Consider the following 26,373-nt stretch of genomic DNA (forward strand, 5'->3'; position numbering starts at 1 on the left):
GAAGGAAAAATATATTCATTATGCAAACACACCCCCGAGAATCAGTTCTTTGATATTAGATTGGTACTGGGAAGTCTGTCCCCCACCCATATGTCACACGACATGTCTTGTCTTATTCCTGGCGTACATCTAAACAACAGGCCCAAGATAAACCCAGGGACACATTTATTAAGTGGCTGCATCACTAAAAGTGATGCTCCAAGCCTATTTGCATTTATATGCTCTCCAGTTGAATAGCTTAGAAAAAACCTGAATGTTACATTTATAGTGGAAATATATTTTCTCCTTCATGTCAACGAGCTGTATCTGATTTACGGTGATAATGGTGTGTTTCTGAAGGCGTGCAGGGGGAAAAAACGCAGGCATAAATAAAAGAAGCAATATGCCTGCACAGGGGAGAAGAGGCCTGCACGCAAATATAATGTAACTCAGGGAACTATGTGCATTTGATTAAGTGGTTCTCAAGACTTTTAATGATTAGCATTATCATAATTCACCTGAATAAGAAGACAGTGTGAACGCAGCATGTAAATGTGACAGCCCCCGGCGATAGTGGAGTAATTAACCATTTTAACATCAGCCATGACAATCAATGAACCTTTCACTCTTTCCATAACTCAGTATTTGCATGTGCCACTCTGCAGTGCTGTGCACGGCATACTGAAAGGGGTTAGGACTAAGTTATAAAGCCCAAGGATCCCTCAGGATAATAATGGACCATGAAAGGGTTTTAAAAATGCAGCAACTTGGCTCCCTGGTGGAAGCCATGCAAGAGATACGATCTGATAGTTTCAGCATCTTTAGGGGACTTTTTTCAGGAAAGATTATGATTACAAGCTTGTGAATATTTGTCTTTGTTTGTTAATTGGGTCAGATTCTGACACAAAAATAATATCCTATAATATCCTTTTATGCTTGTAACTGTATCTCAACTGTGTGTGGTTTCTTTTTATAGCCTCTTCCACAGACTCGGCAAAGAATAACTGCAAATTGGATTTCTTTTTCAGAGGAAGTCACAAACTCACTTTGATGTTCCCTCATTGAATTACCCTTCATGAATGCAATCTTGTGATCCAGTGAGGAAGAGAAGAGAATAGAATATATTGGAAAGTGTGGCAGGACATCAAAAGCCTAACCATACTGAACAAATTGTTCCAGGTGATCGTCTGTTCGTTCACATTAAAATGTTTACACAATGGATGCAGATTGGGGTTTTAGTTACACAAACGTTTCTCGGAGGCAGAAATAATCTCATTGGTTGAGTTAAACCTCAATGGGCAGAGCAAAAGAACCACGGTTTTTCGGTACGCAAGTTAGCTAACTGGAAAGGAGGAACTCTGGTCAAAATATGAATTAAAAATATGAATGGCAATGACTTCTTTTTTTTCATTCATCCATGGTATTCATGACTTTAGGTCAGCCAGCTAGTTAACTAGCTCATCTAGGTATGGCTTGTTTGAACTTGGAAGGGCAGCTCCGCTAACTATTTAACCTAGATAACTTAGTATGGCTTACTAACCTATTTAGCATATAGCCAACATGTACCTTTATTTCTTTGATTTGATGCATTTCCTGTTGAAACAGGATGTTGGGGCTGGACATAACACAGGGAGGGATCATTCAAAAGTCTAAATCAATGGAATATCACTTAGGGAGAGAAAGGCATTTTTATTTGATGTGGGGGCGGAGGGGCGGGATTGTTCAAAAATATGTGATGGTTTAATTGGTTGGAATTTATATTTGTGCCTACTGGTGCAGCATGAGGTCACCATTAAAGATACAATAATTTCCAGGAAGTCAAAGAAATGGGAGTTCATTTCATGGGGACTATAAATTCAAAGTTTTCTGGTGATAATAAATGTCTAGTATTTTCAGTTTTATGGTAACTAACTAGCAAAATGTTATATAACCTGTTGCCCATCTAGATTATCATGATTTACATAGAATGCATTAAAACATCATTACTCAGGCACAATGGGTCGAGAATAGCCGATGAAATTAGGGCAATGGATAATCAGAACACTGTGTAGTTGGCGCACTCTGTGTAGGAGAGGGGCGGCACAGTGGTGAGTACTGTCACCTTACAGCAAGAAGGTCCTGGGTTTGATTCCGTGTGGAGTTTGCATGTTCTCCCCATGTTTGTGTGGGTTTCTTCCCACAGTCCAAAGACATGGAAGTCAGGTGGATTGGAGGCAAAGCAAAGGAAGTCTGACTGTCTATCTGTGATGAATTGGCTTCCCTGCCTTCCACCCAATGCATGCCCAACACTGGCTGATTTTCAATTCTTTTGTCTTTGCGTTCTTGTGTCCTCCATGACGCATTTTTCATAATATATAACCAGCGAAGCACGATTCCAAAATAAAAGCACGACAGGACGGAGGATGGATAGAAAACACAGAAGTTTCCTTGCCAACCTCAGAAAATCGAGGATGCATCGGATGATGACTTGACCGACGAGAACAAATTGAAAGCCCCAAGATTCATTGCGACAATGGTGCTTCACCTCCGAGCCGTGCTGTAGCCTACAGTACAGAGCGGTAAACAGGTGGGAAAATTAACAGCTGTGTGTCTTAATTAATCATGTGCGCGACGCGAAGCACGCAGTCCATCTCAAAACTGAACGGAAGCTTCTCTGTACTTTCTTTCATGAGAAGATCGTTCTCCCCAGGAGAACTTGGGAAGAATGTTCTCCACAAGGACACAAGTATCGACTTGTCGTTCTTGGACTTGATAATGAGTCACTGAATAGGAATAAAAGGGTATGGAAAATGAGTCAAGCAAGTAGAGCGTCACAGCAACGCAATGCTCATGACAACTAGAAGCGCTCGCTCTTGTGTAGCTTCTCTGTAACTTTACTTAACCAGAAAATATGGTTCTTGGGCTCCACCCACTGAGGTTTAACTCAACCAATGAGATTATTTCTCCCTCCAAGAAATGTTTGCCGAACTAAAACTCCAATCTGCACAATGCATACTGTCTATTAGCCTCTGCTCTCAATTGTCCAACCCGCAAATATTAATCATTCAGCACATGAAACACATCTTCAAAGGGACCTTTAAATAATCTACAAATCTAGAGAGAGCAGTTTTGGGGAAGTGATTGCGACTGAGGTAACTTGAGATTCCTGTCTTTATGTACATTGCACAGTGTTGAATATGACGACCTTCAGGGTTTCTCCTGTAATTCCTCTGCAGGCACAAGGAGGATGCCCTGCAGCATGATTAAGAATTCCCTACTGGCTGCTGGCTGGCGCATTAGTATGGATGCCGAGTAGGTGAGAGTCCTCTCCTGACGCTGTGACCCTCCACTGCTGTCAGGTATGCAAAAGGCCTTCATCCAGACAGGGAGAAACTGCAAACACTAAAGGACGATTACAGACACAAACTTAAAAACTAAGAGAGCAACGAGACCAAAGAGAGCCTAAAAGCACTTTCCTCATCGTCCGCCCTGCGACAGACACCCTATAGGCAATCTCCCCCTCCTTCCCTCCCGCTCTCTTTCTCCCTCTCTTTCTTCCTCCCTCCCCACACACACACACACACACAAGCTCTCTCTCTCACACACACACTCTCTTTCAACCACACTATCACTCTATCGGCCCGAGTTCATTTCCATTCCGAGCGCTCCTTGCTGGTGGGTCAAAGCCCTGATTGTGTGGAGAGCTGATGGAGGCAGAGGCTCTCACTTCCCAGTCCCTTTATTATGGAGGAGGAAGCTTCCCTCAGGCTCCCTTCTCTTACATCACAGCCTCTTCGCTGCAGGAGAGAGGATATAAACTCATTCATACGAACCACACCGGTCCCTGGATTGTTTTAAATGATCCTGCTAAGGGATGATTCAGGTAAAGAGCTGGCGGAGCTGGGGGAAAAAAATGCATTGGGTTGGATGCAATTCAGCGAGCCGGGCGCCTTTGTTTTCCCCAGCCAGTTACATTTGACCATGGGCAAAATGTGAGGAAACTGTAAACCTAAAGCTTTTTTTAATCAGGTTTATTTTCCATCCAATTGCCTTCATGGGAGAGCCAAAGAGAATGAGCATGAAAAATTCAACGCAAATCGATACTCATTCAAAAAGCAAGGTTTTGGGGAAAAGTGCTGCATGAATTACTTTGCAGACAAGTGGAAAAATGGGGGGGGTTTTTTGGTTGGTTATGGTGGCGCAGTAGTCGGGAAATTAACTATTGCATGTCAGCACATGTAATGAAAGGCGCCGGCCGGTGGCTGCTGAGGACGCAGACAAATAGAGACAGATGAGGAAGGGTCGCGCCTCAGCGTCACCTCATTACCCTGATGGCTTCCACATTATTCCAGTGTCACATCCATGCTGAAAAATCAGATGGTGCATCGCTCGCCTTGGACTTACTGATCATCTCCATTCGTCAATACTAGGGCCAGAGCGAAGAAAACAAAGAGGCGTGCAGGTTTAGATAGACATACATACATAGATAATTCTCATTCATCCCGCAGCACCGGTGACATTCACATGAACCCATAAAAGCAAGCGAGACAATTCTCCATCCCTGACCCTTTCACTGATATTTTCCCCCAGTAGAAATGTCCACAGATGCTGCCGCCACAGCACACAAACACCCGCCGCCGAACAAACCGAGGCTTCGGAGTCGAGTCACGTAAGCAACCTTCACATCGGCCTCTGAGGATGTGATCAGATAGAGTGTATGCATCTCAGAGCCGTGATGATCCAACATCCCGGGTGCCCTCGTGTCCAAATGAGAGCTCTTATCTCGCAGTTCATGGCAGCAACCGCTTCAAGTTGGGATCAAAAGAGTAAAGGATTGGATTTGTTCCTTGAACTCCAGAGGGGCAAAAATAACCTATTAAAGAAACTCCAGCGTTCATGTTCAGGTCTTATATTAACGCTATACTGTCTTGCATGCTCATTGAATGGTAGTTAGTTGATGTGCCGCTCTATTCTGACTGATTGTGGGCGGGGCCAGAGGCTCTGATTGCATCTATGTAAAGGTCTGCAGCTACAAAGTTTTGAACAGGCAAATCATGTACTTTTGCTGCTCTGATATTGCCTTTTATAACATGACATTGATTTAGCACGTAGACATTAATAGCTGCCAAGTGTTAATTAGATAGCATCAATCAAAAATAAACAGAAAAAAATCCATAAAATGACTTCAGAGCTTACTGTTGACTGCAACGATGGATGCAACTGTTCTGGAAGCATCGTTTTTGAGACGTTTGTCCTATAGTCTTTCAAATAAAAGTTGCAAAGAACTGGGAAGGTTTGAATGGCTTTGAATCAACTTCTCGCACATTTTGCACTTGCCAGGTGGAACTACTGTTTATTCAACAAAATCACACTGGTAGGGGAACGAGGAAGCGCAGAAATCTGATTGGCTATTGACGACCGAGAGACCATAGATAAATAATCACTCACTGATGCTGTATTTGTCCTGGAAAAAAGCAATCAAATAAAAATATTGTAAGTAATTTAACTTTATAAACAGTATAAATTGCTGCCCAAATCAGAAATGGTTAACATGGCGACCAAGCAAAAAAGTTGAATATGTAAAAATAAGTCCAATATACACCTACAGTAGCTCTGTGATTGATTTTCCAGCTCGGCTGCTGCCAGAGGCCACAATCTCTTTTCATTCTGTGTTGATATCACATGTGAAAATCAGGGGGGCTTAAATGAATCTCCCAGTCAGAACGGAGGCAAAATCACAAGGTCGATTTCGAGGATTGCCGTCGGACTATCTGGAATGTTTGGGTGTAAATTGCTGATGACCTCCTGACCACAGTGGAGGCGGTTGTATCTCCCTGCCCTAAATGGTTAGCTTTATGAATAAATCCTATGAACTGGCTTTCCATTACGACATGGGACACTTTATCTTCTCTGTAACAGCCAAACAGAATTCAATCCAAATTGAAAAGACCATAATCTACATGCTTGGCCCCTCTATGGTTTTTAGTTTTCATCCTGTTTTTTTTTTCTGTTTGCTTTTTTAGTTTTGATCATGGATAGCCGCACCACTCCAAGTAAACACTCTCTAGACTCAATGAAGCTTCAAAGTGGAATTGATGCAGATTAGAGAGGAATGCGATGCAATACAAAGTGGGCTGTACACTAGTTTCCATTAGGCACTTAAGGCACTCTTAAATATCTTTAATACATACATCATCTTTAATTATAGCTTGTGCGCTACTGGAATGCCAGTTAACAGAAATCCAAGATGATAGGAACCAGAGGTGGGAACTCAAGTCACATGACTTGGACTCGAGTCACAATTTTAATTGCTTGAGACTTGACTTGATGCATGAAGAGAAGACTTGAGACTCGACTTGACTTGGGTTCTGGTGACTTGGGACTTGACTTTGACTTGGACTTTGATGACTTGAAAAGGTTTCTAAAGTCTTGACAAAAGATCTTGTGTTTGTGGAAATTGACTTGGATTGAAAGAGATGAGATTTGTTCCAGCAGACGACTGAATTTAAATTCTGTTTTCTGAATTTGTATGGAATGATTGAATTTATTGAAGTTGAAACTGATTATAGAAATCAAACTCATGATGCTCTTACCAAATTTTTATCCTATTAAAACCATATTGCATTGAAAAGTCCCAGATATTTAGTTTTCTCTTGACTTGATTTGTTCTGACCTGACTTGCTGTTCTACATTTAGACTTGGGATCTGACAGTAATGACATGGACTTGACTTAGACTTGACTTGGTAATCTACATTTAGACTTGGGATCTGACAGTAATGACATGGACTTGACTTAGACTTGACTTGGTAATCTACATTTAGACTTGGGACTTGACTTGAGACTTGACTCGAGCAAAGTTGACTTGGTCACACCTCTGATAGGAACTTAAAGATTCCCCTTCCTATATTTATAGCTTGCCGGGGCAAGGTGACTTTGCAGCGTTGTATTGCGGCAGCAGTGACTCAGTTTCATTGGTCTGGATAATAACTCACTATTACCCTGCAGGGACAGCATTTAAAACAAATCACTATCACCGAATATAAATATGTATCCCAAAATAAAGCATGTCCTCCCACGTCAGCTATATATCAGGTGTCTGATTCCTCAGCTATGCATCAAGAGTAACATCAACCAAAGCCTGAGTTATGGCTTTGAGGTGGCGTAAAAAAAATTTTTTGAGCGTGTGTGAGTTGTGATTGTTGTTTAAATTATGACAAGGGCGATTTCAATCAGGTGGACAACTCGGAGACTCCGCTGGAGGTTTATGACGTCGTTTACCCACAACTTTTGAAAGTCAAGGCTTTCTCTCTCTTGCTGTTTCTCTATTTCTAACTCTCTTAAGGATACGCTTCGTTTTTTCCCTATTGGTCGAAAAACAGCATGCAGTTTAATGTGTGTGGACCCATTCACAGCTGACATTGGGAACACGTCAGTAGGCTCTTTGTTGCGGAAAATAATTGCATTGTTCCTCTCGGGCATAAACGTAGTGATGGAACCACTGGGAGACACAGCTGAATGTGGCATGTGTTCACATACAATACAAATGTAGGCTGCATATGTGTATGTTGAGGAGGCAGCAGCTGGGATGATCCAGTTCAGCCAAGGCGTAACAGAGGCTTTACTTCATAAGGATGTGTCATTTCTGATTTTTTTTCATATACATTCGCCATAATCCGGCTGCTTCCCCTGCAGAAGTGGTGGCAGAATGAGTCTTAGTTTGTATTCCACTGAGGGAGATATCCATCCTAGTTATAGAGAGATAGGAGGTGCAATAGGAGCCTTTATGAGTTTCCTGTCCAAAGCAGGGGGCTGCCATTACTCAAGCCATGTCAGCGCTGATCTCAGCTCCAACACTGCTGTCCCCGCTGAATGAGGAGCCAAATAAAGGAAACACACACATCTTCCAGTTTATCAAGCCTGCCAAACACCACAGCGAAGGGTGTGAGGTCTCACCCATCCCAGCATTTCATCTATCCGCAATGGCAGTTCTTCTCTTTCCCCTACACAGCAGATTAACATCGTCGCAAGTGCCACAAGGAATAAAGGTCATATGAAAATGACTGTGAATGTCAGTGCGCTTTTACCAAGTCTCTAATGGGTGGCAGTAAATGGGAGGTTATAACCGGCCTAGCTGTGCCCTACTGGACAATTCTCATTCACACATCGGGCTTAGGCTGTGATCAGGTAGGACACTTTTTCTCAGGCTCAAACACAAAGCTCAGCTGTTAGAAAATCAAAATGATCAGTTATATTCACAGTAATAAAACCAACTCTACTAACAAACGTCAAGCAATCTGCTGCAGTTTGTTTATGCTTGATTTTAAATTTGTAAATCCAACGAGTTAAAGGGGTCAGAAACACTAAAACATGTTTTTTGAGATGTTAACTGATATCTAGGTGTTGTTTGAGATAGAAGACAATAATACTAGGCATTACCTCCACATATAAATATGATATAGGCAATATAGCTATGATAGATATAGATATAGATATAGATATAGATATAGATATAGATATAGGAGTCCGCTGACAAACTGTGGTTGGTAATCCTGATTAACTATTTTCTAACTATTTATTTTATTGGTTGAATATTTTTAATGTAAACTTGTGGCTGTTGTTTGGCTTCTGAAATTGAATGCTTATCACATACTATCTAACTAGTGTGTATTTTTTCTGTCATGGTCATATTTATTTGTTTGATCATACAAACAGGGGTGTTCCAAGACAACTAAAATCCACTTACCCATTTTCTCCATTTTGACTTATGTATCTTCTCCTTATATTTAGTCCGTCTTCTTAGGCAATCTGATTGATTAGTCAGCCAGAGGATGACATTGACGTAATGCACAGCATGGCTAAAGTTGAGACATGTTCAACTTGGACGGGCTAAGGCAGTATTCCAAATGTACCAAAATGCTAGGTGCATAGTTTTGAGGAGATGTGCATGGTGGAGCAGTGACTAGCACTGTTGCCTCACAGCAAGAAGGTTGTGGGTTTGAATCTCCTTTCCATGTGGTGTTTGCGTAAGTTTCCTGCCACAGTCCAATAACATTCAGGTCAGGGGGATTAGAGACTCTAAGACTATGTTCAGACTGCCAGCCAAAATCTGATTTTTGGCATATCAAGATTGGAGTCAGATTGATTTTATCAAGTTCGAACAGCAAAAAAAACACAGATTTTTACAAATCAGATTTAAGCCACATTTGTGGTTTGAAATGCGATTCAAATCTGTCCTGTACATCACTCGCAAGGCAACATCAGCAACGAATTATACACTGCAACTAGATCGTCCTATGGCGTGAAGGCAAAGGTGATATATCTCCATTCTGCATTTTCAGATTTTTGTTTTTGTTCCATATTCATGTTTATGTATTTATATAAATGTGCCATCAGTTACCGTATGTACACACGCCTACATCGTTACCACAGCAACCAATGCAGATAGCTTAACGGTGCCTGATCACACAAATCTAACCTTAAGATCGGATTTGAGAAACAAATCGGATCGCCTGCAGTCTGAACAAAGCCTAAATGGTATATGAATTATATGTAATATGTATATATGATGTAGTATGGTATATGATTTGTAGTATCTATATATGATGTAGTATGGTATATGACATGCATGCTGTATGTTAAGTACGTTGAGACATACTTGTGATAAAAGGCAACACAAATAAACATGTTTTGGCATGATTTGCTGAGGGCAAATCATGCGCGTTCTATGTGATCATGGCCTTATATTTCACACACTTTGTAGTCACGGGGCTATGGGCTTCTACACCAATGAAGTCTGTATTTCATGTAATTTCTTCATCAGCCTCTTGGCTAGTTCTGAGTCTCCGGTCCCATCAGCCTGTGATAAGTCTGTAATGATTAGCCATGCAGGGTAGAGGTCTCTGGAGAGACCAAATGAGCCTTAAATGAAACCATGATTTCACACCATGACAGTGATGAGCTGTAGTCGTGCCCGTCTAGTAGGTGAGCAATGGCTCTCTCTGAACTCGTGCTCAGTGCATCTGCATAATCTGTATGGATACATCTCTGAAATGCTAATGTTAACTGAGGGTTAGCTTCAAATGCTTTTGAATTCTCTAAAAGGTCAGCAGAAATACAACAGGCAGCGTGAGGCCCAAAAACAAATAGGAATTACATTAGTTTGCTTCCCTTGAGGCCTCATTAAGACTAATTGATTGATTTGCTGTTGAATAGTTTAAGCGCTACCCAGAGCATGCCGGTCCCAAATAGTATTCCACCAGAAAGACCCTCCGCTTTTAAGACATTTGTCAATCTCAAGCTGTCTTCAGTTTGTCCATTAATCCAGACACTGAGATCAGAGGATGGAACAGTACGGAACAGTAGGTCCATGCAGATTGGTTCTCTGTTGTCCTGGGGGGGATTAGTGTGAAACGTATGAAAGGTTGTTGGGGGAGGACGTCCAGCATCCCCCCCCTGTTTGAGGCTGCTGGGCTGGATCTCCCCACCAGTCTGCAACACAAACCAGGCTCAGTGGGAGAGAAACCAGGGCCTGTTTACATCAGCAAAGCCCTCCTCTCTCTTTGGTCCCTCTCTATGGGGAGCTTTCATTCTGGCTGTTTGATTTAATATCACATGAGAAAGAGTGGAGTATGTGTGTGTGTGCGTGTGTGTGTGTCTTACACAGTTGGTTGTAATTACTCCCCGAGGGACCTCTCGTCCCCCGGAGATATTTGCCTCCGTAGGAAAACAGAAGCAACCATGGATTTCACCTGAATTACGATCAGTGCCAACGAGTTTAACCACATTTAAGTGTATTATCTGTGTCTGATTTGAGTACGTTCGCACTTTTAATTAAACCAGTGTGTTGCAATAGTCTACATGCTTTATGCACTTTGGTTGGTCTCTTCTATAAGGCACCCAAGTGCAGAATCCTCTGGAAGTGCACTGTGGATCAAAATCTCTGTTCTGCTCTGCTGTTTCTATATGGAACAAGTGAATATCAACTATATGAACTTCTGTTCTCCTGTTTGAATGCCTGTCATTCATCTGTTTGGTGTGGGGAGCAGGAATAGTTTTTATACTCTGGATATCCACTATGTACCAATAGAATAGAATAGAATAGAATAGAATGGAATAGAATAGAACAAAATGGAATAAAATAGAACACACCACAACAGAATAGAACTGAGGAGTACAGTATTAGGAATGGGACAATACTGTATATTGAAATTCAATATATCGCAATACAAAAATGTGACAATATGTATCGTGGGACAGAAAAATGAATCATGATATTAGCTCCAAATGTTCTGCTGTAGTAATCACAAATGAGACGACTTGACCATCACAATTTCACAAGCTCTCAATCCAAATTATATGTATGTATGTATCGTATTGTAGCGTATCGTATTGTAGCGCATCGTACTGTAGCGTACCGTAGCATATCGTATTGTAGCGTATCGTATTGTAGCGCATCGTACTGTAGCGTATCGTAGCGTATCGTAGCGTATTGTAGCGTATTGTACTGTAGCGTATCGTAGCGTATCGTAGTGTATCATAGCGTATTGTAGCGTATCGTATTGTAGCGCATCGTATTGTAGCGCATCGTATTGTAGCACATCGTAGCGCATCATACTGTAGCGTATCGTAGCGTATCGTAGCGTATCGTAGTGTATCGTAGCGTATTGTAGCGTATCGTATTGTAGCGTATCGTATTGTAGTGCATCGTACTGTAGCGTATCGTAGCATATCATATTGTAGCGTATCATATTGTAGCATATTGTATCGTTCCATATCATATTGTATCGTATGGTAGCGTATCGTAGCATATCGTATCATACCGTACCGTGTCTAGTCGTATTGTATCGTATCGTAGCGCAGTGTATTGTATCGTGACATAAGCATATCATCTCATCCCTAAACAGTATTAAACAGAATAGAATATGCCAGATCATAATAGAACAGAAAAGAACAGAACAGAAAAAAACTGACTAGTCGAACAGAACAGACTAGAAGTGAACAGAAAAGAATGATCTCACCTCCTGAGGGGATTACAACATGCATGCTGGGTTACACCATGCAGAATTATCATGCATGAGCAGAAGACCAGCGTTGTTCTTCACACCATTAACCCAAGCACACATATGGTCCTTGGTGAAACTTCAGTGTCATCTGCCATGACAGGCTTTGGCTTAAGATCAATTAACACTTTTTGAGCACTGATATATGCAAACAGATGCATTATGAATTCATGTTCGCAGCGTTGTTGAGGAACACTCACTGTATTAAATATGTCTTTTTGTGTTTGTAGACTTTGTGCTATTCTTAACCAGACCCTCCAACTGAGTCACATCCATAATAAAAATTCATTTCGTCTGCATTTAATATTTTACATAAATCTGAGTCACAGTTCATACAGAATGGGATTTTTGTTGTTGTCGTTTGTTGTTCAGTCAAGACCCCCTGTGAGAATGATTGTAAAACTATGATATGATAAGAGATGTCTTCCACATCTAAAATTGATTTTTGCAACGGCATTTTTTGCTACAGCATTGGTCTTCAGTAACTAAATTCAGCCAGGGAGAGGACTTTTACTTCACTACAGCCTTCATGCTATAAACCTTCATCACTGTGTTGTAAAAGTCATTTTGTACAAATCAACTCTGATCTTTATTGAGCTGTAATAAAACAGAGTAAAAGTTGTATTATTGTGAAAGCAACTACAACGATCTTCACATGGTGGTGATTGGTGTTTATGTCCAAACCAAAACTCTGTGTAGATTCAAGACTAAAAATCTGTTTGCACAAATTTGGAAACATGCATAAGAAGTCTTATTTTCAGATTTATAAAACTCTGCTTACATGTTTTAATGTGCACTAATGCCTACTCCCACAATTAGCCATAACTGGGTGTCAACATAAACATTTAGACACAAACAGCAATCTTCATCGTGAGCCAGAAAAATCTGACTTGTTCTCTGATTCTCTAACAGCCAAAGCAGACATTGTATCGTTACGCCATTACGCACCGCTATATATTATGAGGCATAATAGCTTGATCGATCACACGTGTAGTAATTTATGATCCGATATGTGCGTTATTCTTATTTCCACATTACTGTATGATTGCCTACCATCACTGTTTTATTAACTGGACCGAATCTGCAATTATTCTCTACTTTGCCAAACCTTAAATATTTAGCCTTAGATAATTCAATCTGTTAACTGAATGACATGTTCATTTTCTGCTTGGAGGCTATTCTTGTTTCCGGTAATGTTCTTACTTACTTAAACCCATGTAACTTGTCTTGACACTAAATATTCCATGCACTATTATAAATGTTAAAGTGATATTGTGGCAATTTTAATTGTTGCCTGTTATATGATGTCACCAGGCACAGGTCTTATACAGCAAGTTTTTGTACTGACACTTGAGATGATGAAGAAACTGATAGTTAGCAGTGTTAGAAATCCTAGTAGCACAATGTGGCAGGTTGCCTGACGGGTCAGCTTGTGGCTAGGTGCTGCTCTTCCATTAAATTAGTGCTAAAAATGCTAACTAACTGGCTTACGGGTCAGTCCACCTATGTGACAAGTGACAAATGCCTGGTGCAGTGAAGTAACAGACCAAAACTGCAACAGAAGACCAAGAAGCCTGTAGTTGCAGGGTATCAGCCCCTGTTAGAGCACTGTTGTCCATACTGGTTCTGGTTACATAGTGGTTTATTCGAATGAATTCATATTTTCCCACTCATTAGCTTAGCTAATTCATTAGCTAAGCTTTCAGTATGTGAAGTACTCAAGTATGTGAATGTTGCAAGGGCAAAAAATCTGCTCCACCAAGGTGAATCAATAGAATGAAATAATTCAGCTACTGCTGTTGTTCTCCAAGAGTAGATGAATTACTTCAGTATGTGACAGTTCAACATGAGCTTTACATGAATTTTGAGGCTGTAAAATATGTTATACTTGTAAAACGTAGAGCAGTAGAGGCTCGCATTTTGAGTTATGATAAGATAAGAAAGTTACCAAAAAGTAGTTCCTAGTATCCTATGACCGGCTGGTAAAATGGAGGAAAGTGAATGAGTAACACTTTCTTTTTCTTCAACAACTACAGTCATGTTGCCCTTGAGCAAGGCACTGAACCCCCAACTGCTGCCAGTGGAGCTGCACAGTGGACAACAGTAGAAGGTTGCTGTTGTACTGGGCAGCTCCTAGTGTGAATGTGTGGAACTTTCCCCAGATAAATAAGAGTTAAAATAAAAATAAAAATCCTAAACTTTACTCAAACAAATTTTGGATTGTATCTTTCACATGCAGCAGGCTAGTGTGCTTCCTCATCATGCCTATAATTTCTGTGATGATCCTCTCTCATCCTCTTCAGCTCTTGTCTACTTCTTGGTGGTGGTGAGAGGTGTGTGTGTGTGTGTGTGTGTGTGTGAGGTGGGGGAGTTGGGGGGGTCATCAGCCCTGACTGGCTCTGTCACTGGGAGTTTTAAGGCTGGATGCTCCGCTGCCGCTCAGGCGTTTTCCTGCAGCCTTCTGCCTCAGCGACACTCTTCTGTCACGAACTGCCACTCTGAGTTAAAGCCCCATGACTGACGCGATGGCTTCCTCTACCCCCCTCAGCCCCCCTCCCTCCCCTCCCCGCCTCGCAATTCTCTGTGGCATGCAGCTCGGTTAGCCCACTTAACAAATCCACACCACTTTTGTACGCCTGCCTTTGCGGAATTGGTACAAACGTGCTACCGCCGCCTGAGTATTGCGGAGAAGCGGGGATCCACTGGAGAGTCTGAAGTGCACAATATCATCAACACACCTGTCCCTATTGACCTGTGTGGGTCACAGTGAGTGTCTGTAGAGAGGACACTCAAAATGAATGCGATGTGTGTGAGCGTTGGAGCCAGTACCTGAACACACCAACACCATCGAGGCAAAAGCTGGGCTTCCGTCCAAGTGTTTTTATGCAAATTATGACGGATCAAATAAAAAAAAAGCTGAATGGAAATTTACTCAAAATTGCAAAAAAAAAAGTTTTTACGCTTGCTTGAGGCTGAAAAGTGTTTTGTCGATAAAGAAAACAGGCGATAAATTGAGAGATTGGAACACATTTATGGCGTGTAGGCTTAGTTCAGTCTCACTGCACAACAGCTCTGCAATTGAAATGTGGCTTTGGATATTCTGAAAGGCTGAAAGAAATGGTTTCTAACATGTAGAACCCTCTATCGTGGTTGTATGTCCATTAGTTGGCACATTAGAATATCGCCAAGGGCATTCCTTTGTTTTCATCTTCGGATGAAAGCATGAAATATGTCCGACATTAGCTGACACCAAAGAAAAATAACAGCTTGCCCAATAGTAATCAATTATTGAAATACTCTCCATTTTTCTGGGAAATTTGCCTTTTTTCCTGACATTCAGCAAGCCGATTTATTCCCTTCAACCCAGCTGACGGAAACTAATTTGCATGTTATGTTTTGCAACATTTCAGAAGTCTGCTTAAAATTCGCTTGACAGTTGGATGGAAACATCGCTATATTCCAAGAATGCCTCTCCACCTCGCAGTCATATCAAAACACGGCTCCACTGCAAGGCCAGTACGCCATTAAAGCCTTCTCTAGACTCATTGTGTTCCCTGCTAATCGACGCTAATAGAATTAGCTTTCACCAATGCATATCATTAGGTAATGTGAGAGTCCCTTGGCCCTGTCCTTTACAGATTACAGCAGGAGTGATTGAATTAGCGAGGGCGGATGAGCGCTAGGAATGCGTCGCATCTACAATGGGCGGTGCGCACCGCATGCTTCTCATATCAACACCATACATCAGCACTCGGTTTACTTTTTTACTTAAGCCCTATGGAACACATGATGTAATTACACACACCTAATGTGTCCCATTTGAATGCAGAACAATACATCCAAGTAATGGATCGATCAGATGGATTCAGACTTCACTGTGACACACACCAGAGTTTCCATCATGACACAAGCATCATACATGGACGATCTGCCATCGGTGAATAATAAATGAAAAGCGTCTGAACAAGACAAGTGATGTGTCATGAAATATGAATTTTTTTTTAACATGGGGGTGTCGGTGGGCTAATGAGGCTGTAGCCCTGTGATGTCCCGCAGTAAACCAGCAGGAGCCCGCACTTTTTAATACACCATCATGCTGACTCAGTCCCATTAGTGTCCACACTTAACCAACAACAATCCTCTGCCTACACCTCCTCCTCCCTAGTTCATCTCACTTACCGCTTACCGCTTTGTACATGTGTAGGATGTGGCTGTGAGTTGTAACACCCTAAAGAAAGCACTTATAGCACCGGTGAAAGCTGGGGCCGTATTCACAAAGCTTCCTAGTGCTAATAGTTGGTCCTAGTGGTGAAACTCTAAGGAGATTCTTAGAATTATGACGTTTTCCAAGAATTTCCCTTTAAAAATAAGATTAAAGAAATATTCCACTTAGTTTTAACATGGGGGTTATTATGGCTCTTGACCACCATGAAAACCAGAACATAAACTAATCACCAAGATCGGATGCAGCTGGAGGAGTTTGTAGTGTTCAGATTTTTACGTCGCATTAATTTGAAACGAAAATAGCCTGAAAACTTACATTTAGTATTAAAAAATAAAAGTAGATCTGGTCTCCCAAACAGGAAGTATCTCTCCTAGAAGAAAAATAGTCTGTCTATCAATAAAAATGTTATTCAGCGAAATGATGTTCTAAAATGTTGGACCCACAGTCAATTGAAAATCACAGTAGTGGGATCTGTTGCCAAATAACCCCCATGTTAAAACTAAGTGGAATATTGCTTTAAATCCTAGTAAAGATAGAAGCTATTCATGAAGCATCATTGCCATCAAGACAACTCCAAAGGTGAAAAACTGTTAAGAGTCGGAAGGAGGACTTTTATAAAGCTTAGAATTTTCTTAAGGAAAAGAGATAATGGCTGCAAGACGTGGAGGCGGGAGAAATGTTCTCCAAACGCTGAATGACAGGGAGATAATAAAGCGCTACAGATTAGATAGTGCAGAGATGAAGTTTGTGGTTGGTCTCATTAGAGATGCGCTCATGTCTCCCACTCACTAAAGTATTATGACGCAATTTATTTTATTCCCACTGGATGTGCACACCTTGCACTGCAACAAAACAGCATTTAGGGGTATAGCAGCATCGACATCAACATTGAGCACTTAACTTCAAATTGATAGACAAGTCATGACAAGATTGTCTCATCCATACAAATATCATCAGGCATTATGCGTCTTTTGTCAAAATTGTTAAATTGCTGTTAAATTGCTTAAACTATTTATTAAACAGGGATTTTAATTTTTCAGATTATGAGTAAATTAGGTAATTAATTGAGTAATTAATTCACATTTCTGGAGATATTGAAATCCCTGTCACATTGTTTTCCGTGTGTAATGTTATATTGTGGAACTTAGACAATGATTCGCACAATAATCACATATGCAATTACAACTAACTTGTACAATAAAATGTGTTTCCATTATTTCGCCGGTTGCTTGTAGTTTGTTTTATGTAAGTGATTAAAAAGGTTGCATTCAGTCAGACATATTTGGCTACGCTTAAATGAGTGACAAAATTGCCACGATTGCCAACACGAGTAAGGCAATAGTCTGTTTAAGCTGAGATTGCTTACTGTTTACACATGATCGCATAAACTGACAACCCCCGATAATAATCCCATTTACATGACTAAAGTACATATTTCAATTATACAGAGAAATTTTTGGAAATTGGAATGTTTTTGTTAAAAAACAATTACAGCCATGACTCTGCTCTGTCATGTTGTTCGCCGCAGCCATAGGCCTGGCTTTATTGCAATTAAAAATGCAATACTTCAGGTGCTACTTTTAGGCAACTGACAACGCATGCAGTTGTTGTTGATTTGCACTGTAGAAACTTTGAAACTGCTTGGAATAAACTACTGAGTTATAGCCAACCAGTTTGGTGTGCACAAAAGCACAGAAGTTCATTTACCTATTTTTTAAGAGCCAGGTGCTAGTTCTGAAAGATTTAATAAAGGTACCCACATTGGATGAAGCATGCATAATTGCACAGCACTTTGAAAATGCACACCACATCCCTCAAATTATTGGCTGATATGACTATAGGGATTTCATCATTCTAAAGGAATGGCCCTCATATATCCTACAAGCAGTTGTGGATGACAGATATTGATAAGAATCAAATTAATCAAACCCAATACAGACTATGCCCTACTCTCATTAAAATCGCATTTATTATGTGCATGTAATGACGCATAATGACGCCTCCTGTCTGATTTACTAAAGCAAAAACTGCTGATTTTACACGGTATTTAACGCCTAGTAAAGTCTTATTTTTGGCGCTAACATGGCTGCTGCCTTAGTCATAGGGAGGGATAGACGGAGAGGTCAAACACAATGAGAGAAAGTGTTTCTTCCATACATTACTCTGTTTGGGATGTCAGAGGATGAGATGAAAAATAGGTATAGGTTGCCAAGTCATGCAATTCTATCTCTCCTGGGAGAAATAAGGCATGACTTGGAATCATACACTGAAATAGAAAACACACCTACTCCATGAACGTCCAGATGGTTTATAATGCCCAATGTCCCATCACCAACCAAATTCCCCAGTTCAACCCACGATTCATTGAGAACTAACAGCAGGCTGCATGAGGCGATGTCAAACAGAGACCAAGGGTGTGGGTGGTTGTTAGGTAAGTGTGAAGATGTGTAATCCCTACAGTCTCCCAGTCTCACAGATGGGACATATGCTGCCTTCAAGTGCTCCTCGGTAGGTCATACTTACGAGTTTGGAAGTCGAAGGTACTTGCTATGCGTTCAAGTGGTTGTGGTCATAAATACCATAAATATGTTTCTTAATTGTTCTTTCATCACATCAAACAAATACAGAACTATCTTGTGCTTCAGCAGTATAATGAAAAGGAAATGATGCACATTAGGAGTGAAATTGAAGCTTTCTGAAGTTTGAGTCTTAATTTTAGCCTACTGAATGAGAGGCACATCACTGCCGTTATAGATGTGTGCGTGCGGCAATGCGTGAGTAGGCTATCATGTGAGAGAGAGAAGCACAAAAGTGTGGACAGTCTGTGTGTGTGCGTGTGTGTGTGTGTGTGTGTGTCCATGGGTTCCGGCATTGTTGAAACTACTGACACACCCAGGTAAGTTTGAAAATTTCAACTTTCCCACTGGTGAATACAGCGTTGTCAGGTTATTCATGTGCACTCTTCTCGTGAACACCAATATAGCCACAGCCTTTCTAAGCCAACAGAGGTGCTGTCCGTTCAGCACCACAACCATAGTGTGCTGCTGGTTTATTAGCTGAAATCACACACACACACACACACACACACACACACACACATACATATACATGCACGCACTTTTCAATGTACTTTTTTGCCTCATCCAGCACTTAGCAGTTTGGGAGAACTCGTATCATCTCTTCCTCACAGGTGATGCGTGTGGAAATATGGGTGTAAGTTGACCAGTAGTGTGGAGCGATGGGGAGACACAACATCCCTGCTAGACTGAGCATACTAAGAGGACAGGGATTCCAACTCAACAAGTATTTGTTTAAAACGCATTATTTGTAATTTGCTGAATATGGCATTCGGATTCTGGAACATCGCTACTATCAACCCCAACGATCGATGCAACCGCTCTCCAAGCATCGTTTTTGAGACGTTTGCTCCTGCAGCCTTTCATAAAAAAGTTGTAGCAAACAGGGAAGCTTTGAATGACTGTAATCAACACATCGGTAGAGAAACAAGTCACTGTGGAAATTTGATTGGCTGTTGGTGACCAATGACTGTGAAATGTTCAGCAGTGGCCATTTTTTCTTGGCCGATAAGCTAGTTGTGCGAGTTTCCCTGGTTGGAAACTAATGGACTTCCAGTGACTTGTTGATCGTGTTGCTCGCAGTGTGAATGACAAGGTTAGGCACTAATTGACTGGATTACTGGCTGGGTGACAAATACATCAAAATGACATATTCAAAACATGTCACATCTGCCTTAGCTTCCCCATGGGGCTTCATGTCTGAGGCAGAGATCAAGCACATCCCTTTTCCTCAACAGTCTGCGGGGAGGATTGTCATGATTGGCTGCTCAGATGGAGTCTTCATCCAAAAATGATGTTTCTTTCAAGGGCTAGAATACAATGATATTTCAGTGTATCCAAGAGGCACGTCGGTGGGAAAGAGAGTCGAGCGGGGAACGCGTGGTAGGTAAGAGAGCGAGGCTGAGCGGAGGGAAGGATGGGTGGATCTCCCGGAGGATTCTCGGGGGTTAGGGAGTCCTGAGCCCTCGCCAGCCAGCGGTGCAGCTCAGAGACTGGCTCCCCCGCTGAGGGCTTTGAAGGCAAGCGCCGCAGCTTTAAAGCAGCCTGCCACATGTGATCCCATTGCTAGGACTTTGAGGTTGTCACCGCATCACCCAGAGCCAGCAGAACTCCTCTTGCACCCTGTGGAATCATCTATAAATGTTGACTTCAGTTAAAAAGGACTTAGCTGCTAAGAAGAGACTTAGATTTAACCTTACGGAGGTTGGGTGAAACTTTGTAGTAATGCAGGGGCATGATGCAAAGGAAGGAGTGTCAAGGCAATGATTAACTACTTGGAGACTCACATTTCAGCACTCTTCAGTACTCATATTAACAGTTGCTTTCACTTTATATGGTTGTAATTATCGTTAAGTTAAATTCACCAAGGTGCTGCCAGACTACGCAGAAGCTGTTTTATTTAATTCATAGTACAGTGCTGGGCGTATATCATCGCTTCATTATATGGTTCATCAGTTGCAATACACAGTATGCTGCCTGTAAGATAAAGAGTGAACAGAATAGTTAAGAGGGAAAACAGGTGTGGGCTTGAAAAAAAGAAGAATTCCTGAAGAAGAGCCTTGAAGAGTCTGAATACAAGCTATGGTTGAGTTTTGTGAAAACTATCGCCTTTTTGAAATCTGCTCTGCAGTGATTTCACATTCCATACAAACCATCTCTACAACCTTCAATCTACAATTTCTATTCCTCATCAACTAACTATAATTGAAAAGGCTGCGGATCTGGTTTACCATGAATGATCCCACTGCATATTTCAGCCAATGATATTTTGTTTACTGTCTATTGAGGGCTGGAACTGTTATTTTTACTCATATCGGTCTATAGAGCAACCTTTCTTCAAGATTGCTTTGTTTTACAGTGTTAAGAATTATTATATTCCATCATGATTTAAGACAGACAGCCACTGAGAATACAAATGAGATCTCATTCTTCAATGCCCACACGGTTATGGAAGGTTTATGATGGTTATGAGCTAAGCGACATAAAACAGAGTGCAGTTCAAACGTAATTGATGAAATGTGGGGGTGGGTTGAACTTTGAGTAACCCACCTTGATGTCACTGTGCGGCGCAAACTCGAGCTCGTATGGGAGATTTCTTTTGTATTCATACTTCATTCTTTTAGAGAAATCAAATAGGATTATTGGCTCAACGTTTCAAATTGGTGAGCTGCACCTTCGCAAAACAGCCAAAGTCGAGAAGGAAAGTGATAACTCTTACAGGCATATGTCTGGCTTGACTGTTAAGCCCATTTGAGCTGCTGCACAAATCATGTAATTCAGGGTCTCTTGGGCATAGGTTTCTCTCTGATATGTACATAAAGTAGCCTAAATCTGGTGCATGCCTATGGGCGATTTCCCAGTAGATTTATTATTCCTCTCAGCTTGAGCTGAACTGTGCATCAGTATTCTTGGCAACAATTTTCTGCAGTACTAAAAAGAAAAAAAAAAAAGATAAAAAGTTTTTTGTCGATGCTATAACATGCTATGCAGAGCACCGCCACTGTATCACCTGTAATGAATGCGTAATGAATGTATGGCATATGGCTGTGGACCTCTTCCAAACAGACATTCTAGAAGAATGCTGCTGCGCTCTGATGACTCAGTGCTGCTGCAGGTGCATGGAACAAACTTCAGATGAAGGAAAAAGTAGAAAAGTCAAAGACATATTCCACACGCTGCCAAAACTGAGCTGAAGAAAAATCTAGCCAAAACAACATTGTCCCCATAATCTAAAATTCAGATCCTCGTTCATGCCATTAGGTGCCAATGACTTTAACTCAAATGTCAAAAATGCCTCTCTTTGTAATAATATTATGTTCTGTTATTATGTCACCACCTCTATGATTCTGAGGGACTCTTTCAATGCCCAGGAACTGTAAATAAGAAGGACATTAGTTAGCAGATTTGAAATATCTAAAAAACAGCAGATCTCTCAACTTGCCTGTGAATAGCACTTATGTTCTCATCAAATTAGGAAGTCTTATCTTAATGGGTAATATGTTTGTTCTCTATAAAGCACTTTTTCTCTGTTTTTTGTTGATGCACTTGCACCTTTAAGTTTGCCGCTATACATTTGTGTTAATAAATTGATTATTTTGGTTACATTTTTTTCCAGCTAATTTTTGGCAGTGTGCAGAATATTTCTTTAAATTCCAAACATTACCATTAATTTTTACCATCAATGATTCTGCAATGATTTCCACCCCTCTGGATAAAAAACACATTAGGTCACTTTAGTAATAAGTAAAGCCATGGCTGCTGGAAAAAGATTGCAACAAAATTTGTAGTTTGTTATTGGCAGTTGATAAAATACAATATCAAGTTTAAATTTTCATTGAAAGATAACTCACATAACAACTTTGTGATTCAACCTGAAATCTGGAAATTGACGGGAAGACACAATTACTGCTATTAGCTGTGATGAGTGTAAAAAGTAATGTCTATTACGGGTTTGAATGGCCATTTTATTTCCGGCACCAGTCTGACTGAAATCTATGGTCCTTTCAGTCGGTGGTCCAGTCCACACTCCAATCCCCGAGCACAACTCCGTGTTTTCCCGCCGCCCGTCTCTGGAAACGGCGCTGTGATTGGATGCTGACTGCTGGTCAGGAAGAAAGGGCTGCTGTGTTGAGGCCGAGACTCAGACACAACCAGGACCTGGACGACGCTGCAACGCCTCTATGTAAGGGATATATGCGCAACCGGACACATGGAAACCTAATTTTAACTAGCAGAGCTTCGGAAGACACCCGCCGAGTCCGTTTTCATGCTGTCGAGGCCGCCGCAGCTCTTGTTTTTCCCCGGCTGTGTGTGTCACTGGCTGCTGGTCACAGTAATCCAGACCCGCTTCTATTAATGAGACTGAGAAGAGACTAAAGAGCCGCTGTGTGGCGACGCAGCCACAAACCTGTCTGAGATACAAGTCTTTATCCAGGCCCGGAGGAAACACACGTCTCAGCTGCTGTTGATGTTAGCCCGGGCTAACAGCTGAGGCCAGGCTGGCCCAGCTAAACACTGGAGCTGAAACTACATGGAACAAGTAAGCGGTGGACACCGTCTCATTTTGCGCAAGAACAACTGTTATGACTGACCTATAGAAGCCCGTCTCCTTTTTGCTGTTTGTTACACAGATTGTTTTGCTAGGAAAAGCAGCACAGTGGGATCTATTCAGAGAGCTTGTTTGGTGACGGTTTCTCTGTGAAATCACCAGTTTGAACCCTTTCTGCATCAGGTGAGTGTTAATCCGCAGTTATTCATGAGATTGAGCCAACACGGAGCCTTCTTTTGCGATTAGAAATGCCTTAAACAGTTCGTCTACAGCAGATTTCTGGTACTATTTGTCTGTTTTTTTCCCCAACTTTCCTAACCTAACCTTAAAAAGTCCTTGTACGTAAATTCCCATTTGGGTATAGGCCTATATGCTTTAATCTAGGGAGTGCAGCAACGCAGCAGATTTTGCCTCTCTTCCATCCAAACCCACAGAAACCAGGGCAAAAACTGCTCCTTTAGGCTAATTCCCCTCATCAACTATAGCAAACTGATGGGGAGAGATGGGAGAGGAATAACCGGGTTATTACAGCCCACAGAGGGGTTAAATTCAACGCCATGAAGTTTGCCCAGTTTGTCCTGATTGGGTTTAAGTTAAAATGGATGCTTCCACCTGATGCTGCTGGCCTGGGGGAAAGACAACAGCTCTATAAACTGGGGCTTCCTGCTCAGCCATTCAAAGAAGAAGACTTCCAAGGGAGCTGTCCAGCATTACAGACACCCAAACATCAGCGACATTAAACTTTCTGTCTTTGAACTTGAAAAGAAACACATTTATAAGACTTTTCATGCAAGGTGTGAACATTTTGGCCTTGGGTTCATTTTATCTTGATGAGAAAGGATTTAATATTTTGTCATTAATATTTTTCACCTGTACTGGAGGCTTCTGGGCTGTAAACAATCCAGAGAATTCAGCGTTTTGGATGTAGACAATTGCGTCCAATCAGTCAATAACCTTCAGACAATCGATGGCTCCATCTGTCCGTAGATGCACACTGTGTAGGTATTATGTCTGTTTGTCTTCGATTAATGAATGCCAAAGCAGACTCTCAGTAGGAAGCATCCGCTGTTGTAACAGCAAACAACCCCCATTCTGTCCACTGCTTCATCGATTTCTCCGTTAAGCCCAGCATCAAACAGCCACATTTCTGGTGATGCAGCCATCACAATGTAATCACTTTGAATATTATGGAAGGGAAATGCCTCTCCAATGTAGATCAGCCCAGACTCTAAATGTGGGAGGCATATAGGAGAACCTTTGACCTCTGCAGACTCCGAGGTGAAATCCATGAGTCAGACTCACTGTTGGACATGATCTGAACATTTCAGCTGTATCCACTGTAAGGTTATTTGCATGTATTTTGAAGTGAATAAATTCACAACAAATCACAACATTCAAAAATCCTATACATCTTTTTGGAAAAAGTTTGCTACCTGAAATTCATCAGGCAATATTTGAAAACATAACACATAAAATGAATAAGCAAATGTCTTAAGACGACTCCTAACTTCAATACTAATGCATGATGTGCATAACTTTGATGCCAGCAGTCAATCTGGAAGAGTGGGTGTCATTTCTTTTCCAAATGGTGGATATCCCCTTTTGGAACCAAACTCATAACTCAACCAAATTAATTTGGGAAGCCTCTAATAACTAGGCTATCCATGTTCCAGGGAAGTGATGTCCTTATTTTTTCGATAACTGGTGTAGAATTCACTTATCAGAATAGATCATGGTGTGATGTGCAGGATGTCAAAACAAAATTATTCCTTATTTCTAAAGAAAATTGGTATACTGATGTGTGGTAAAGCCTAAATTAAGACAATATTGTCTTACTGAGAAAAGATATATGTGGGAATTGTGTGTCGCTAAAAAGTTGAAGAAACCACAGATCTCTCTGGCTACAGCTGAGATTAGAGTCATTACTATAAGCTATAGAAACATGAAGGTTCAGTGAGAGGAGAACAGAGTCTGTTATGTGATCATTGGGAAATTGAAAATGAGATTCATTTTGTGTTTTATTGTCCTTTGTATGATAATTGGAGCATAATGACTTCTATTTCCATTCATTTCTTTTGGTTAGATGACTCTGAAAGACTTGAGATATGTTTCAGAAAAGGTGGATTCGATGAGGCAAACTTTGTCAGTAAAGCCTGGAAAAAAATGGCGATGTACCTTGAGTGTGTGATAGCTGAGTTTGTTTAGGAATATGTTTGATAGACACACATATCACAACATCGTGTATGGATGTGTCCTGTAAACCCACGTGGGCTGAAATTAAAATCAATCAATCATGTCAAACCTGTTGCTATTAAAGGATGAATCTAAACATTAGAATCACTTGTTAAAGCCATAGGTTTGTCTATCTGTAAAATCTTGATGTAAGATGATGTAATGCAGTTCTCGAGCCTAGGCACATAATATAAAATGCATGGAAGGCTGCCTATTCTGATTCATAATGCCATATCTACAGTGCAAAAGTTAATGGCATCAATGCAGATCAGTGCATCTGAACGTGAAAATAATTTACAAAACATAATGTTATATGCATATTTATAATGCTGTCCAGTCAAAAGAGGTCTTGCACATAGCCTGTGATCACTTTGAATTATAAGTGGGTCACTATCGGCTCAATTTAATGTTTGTCTTATCAGAATGCAAAGGCAATATCATGGCGTGATTGCATTCTGTGTATGCCTTTTTGATGGCCCCTCCTGTTTAAATGAAATGACTTAAGTGCCTTGATAGGAATCTGGTTAGTACAATAAATCCAGTGAGGGACATGCTATCACACAGTTCTAATTAACTCCAATAAATTACTTATTTTTCAGCTGTTCTGCATTGTTGTAGCAATGGATCAGCATACAGTATGGAGGATAAAATGTGAAGTCTGGGATTATCAATGAGCAACTCATTTATAGGCTAAACCTGTGTGGATTCATCCTGCTGAATCGCTGCATAGTTAAATAGTCACATCACCAGCAAGCCTTCTTTGTCAAATATGA

General features: G+C 41.0%; 1 protein-coding gene across 1 annotated transcript in view; it reads left to right on the forward strand.

The window, feature by feature from the left end:
* Positions 1-23,486: 23,486 nt before the first annotated feature.
* The window catches only part of large1 (LARGE xylosyl- and glucuronyltransferase 1), a 95,941-nt gene continuing 93,054 nt past the window's right edge, over positions 23,487-26,373 (forward strand). The window contains exon 1 of the mRNA XM_071905093.2: positions 23,487-23,551. The gene's annotated coding sequence lies outside the window, so the exon portion shown is untranslated. The remainder of the gene's footprint in view (positions 23,552-26,373) is intronic.

This window comes from Centroberyx gerrardi, chromosome 24, assembly GCF_048128805.1.
Source record: "Centroberyx gerrardi isolate f3 chromosome 24, fCenGer3.hap1.cur.20231027, whole genome shotgun sequence".
In the NCBI taxonomy this organism is placed as follows: Eukaryota; Metazoa; Chordata; class Actinopteri; order Beryciformes; family Berycidae; genus Centroberyx; species Centroberyx gerrardi.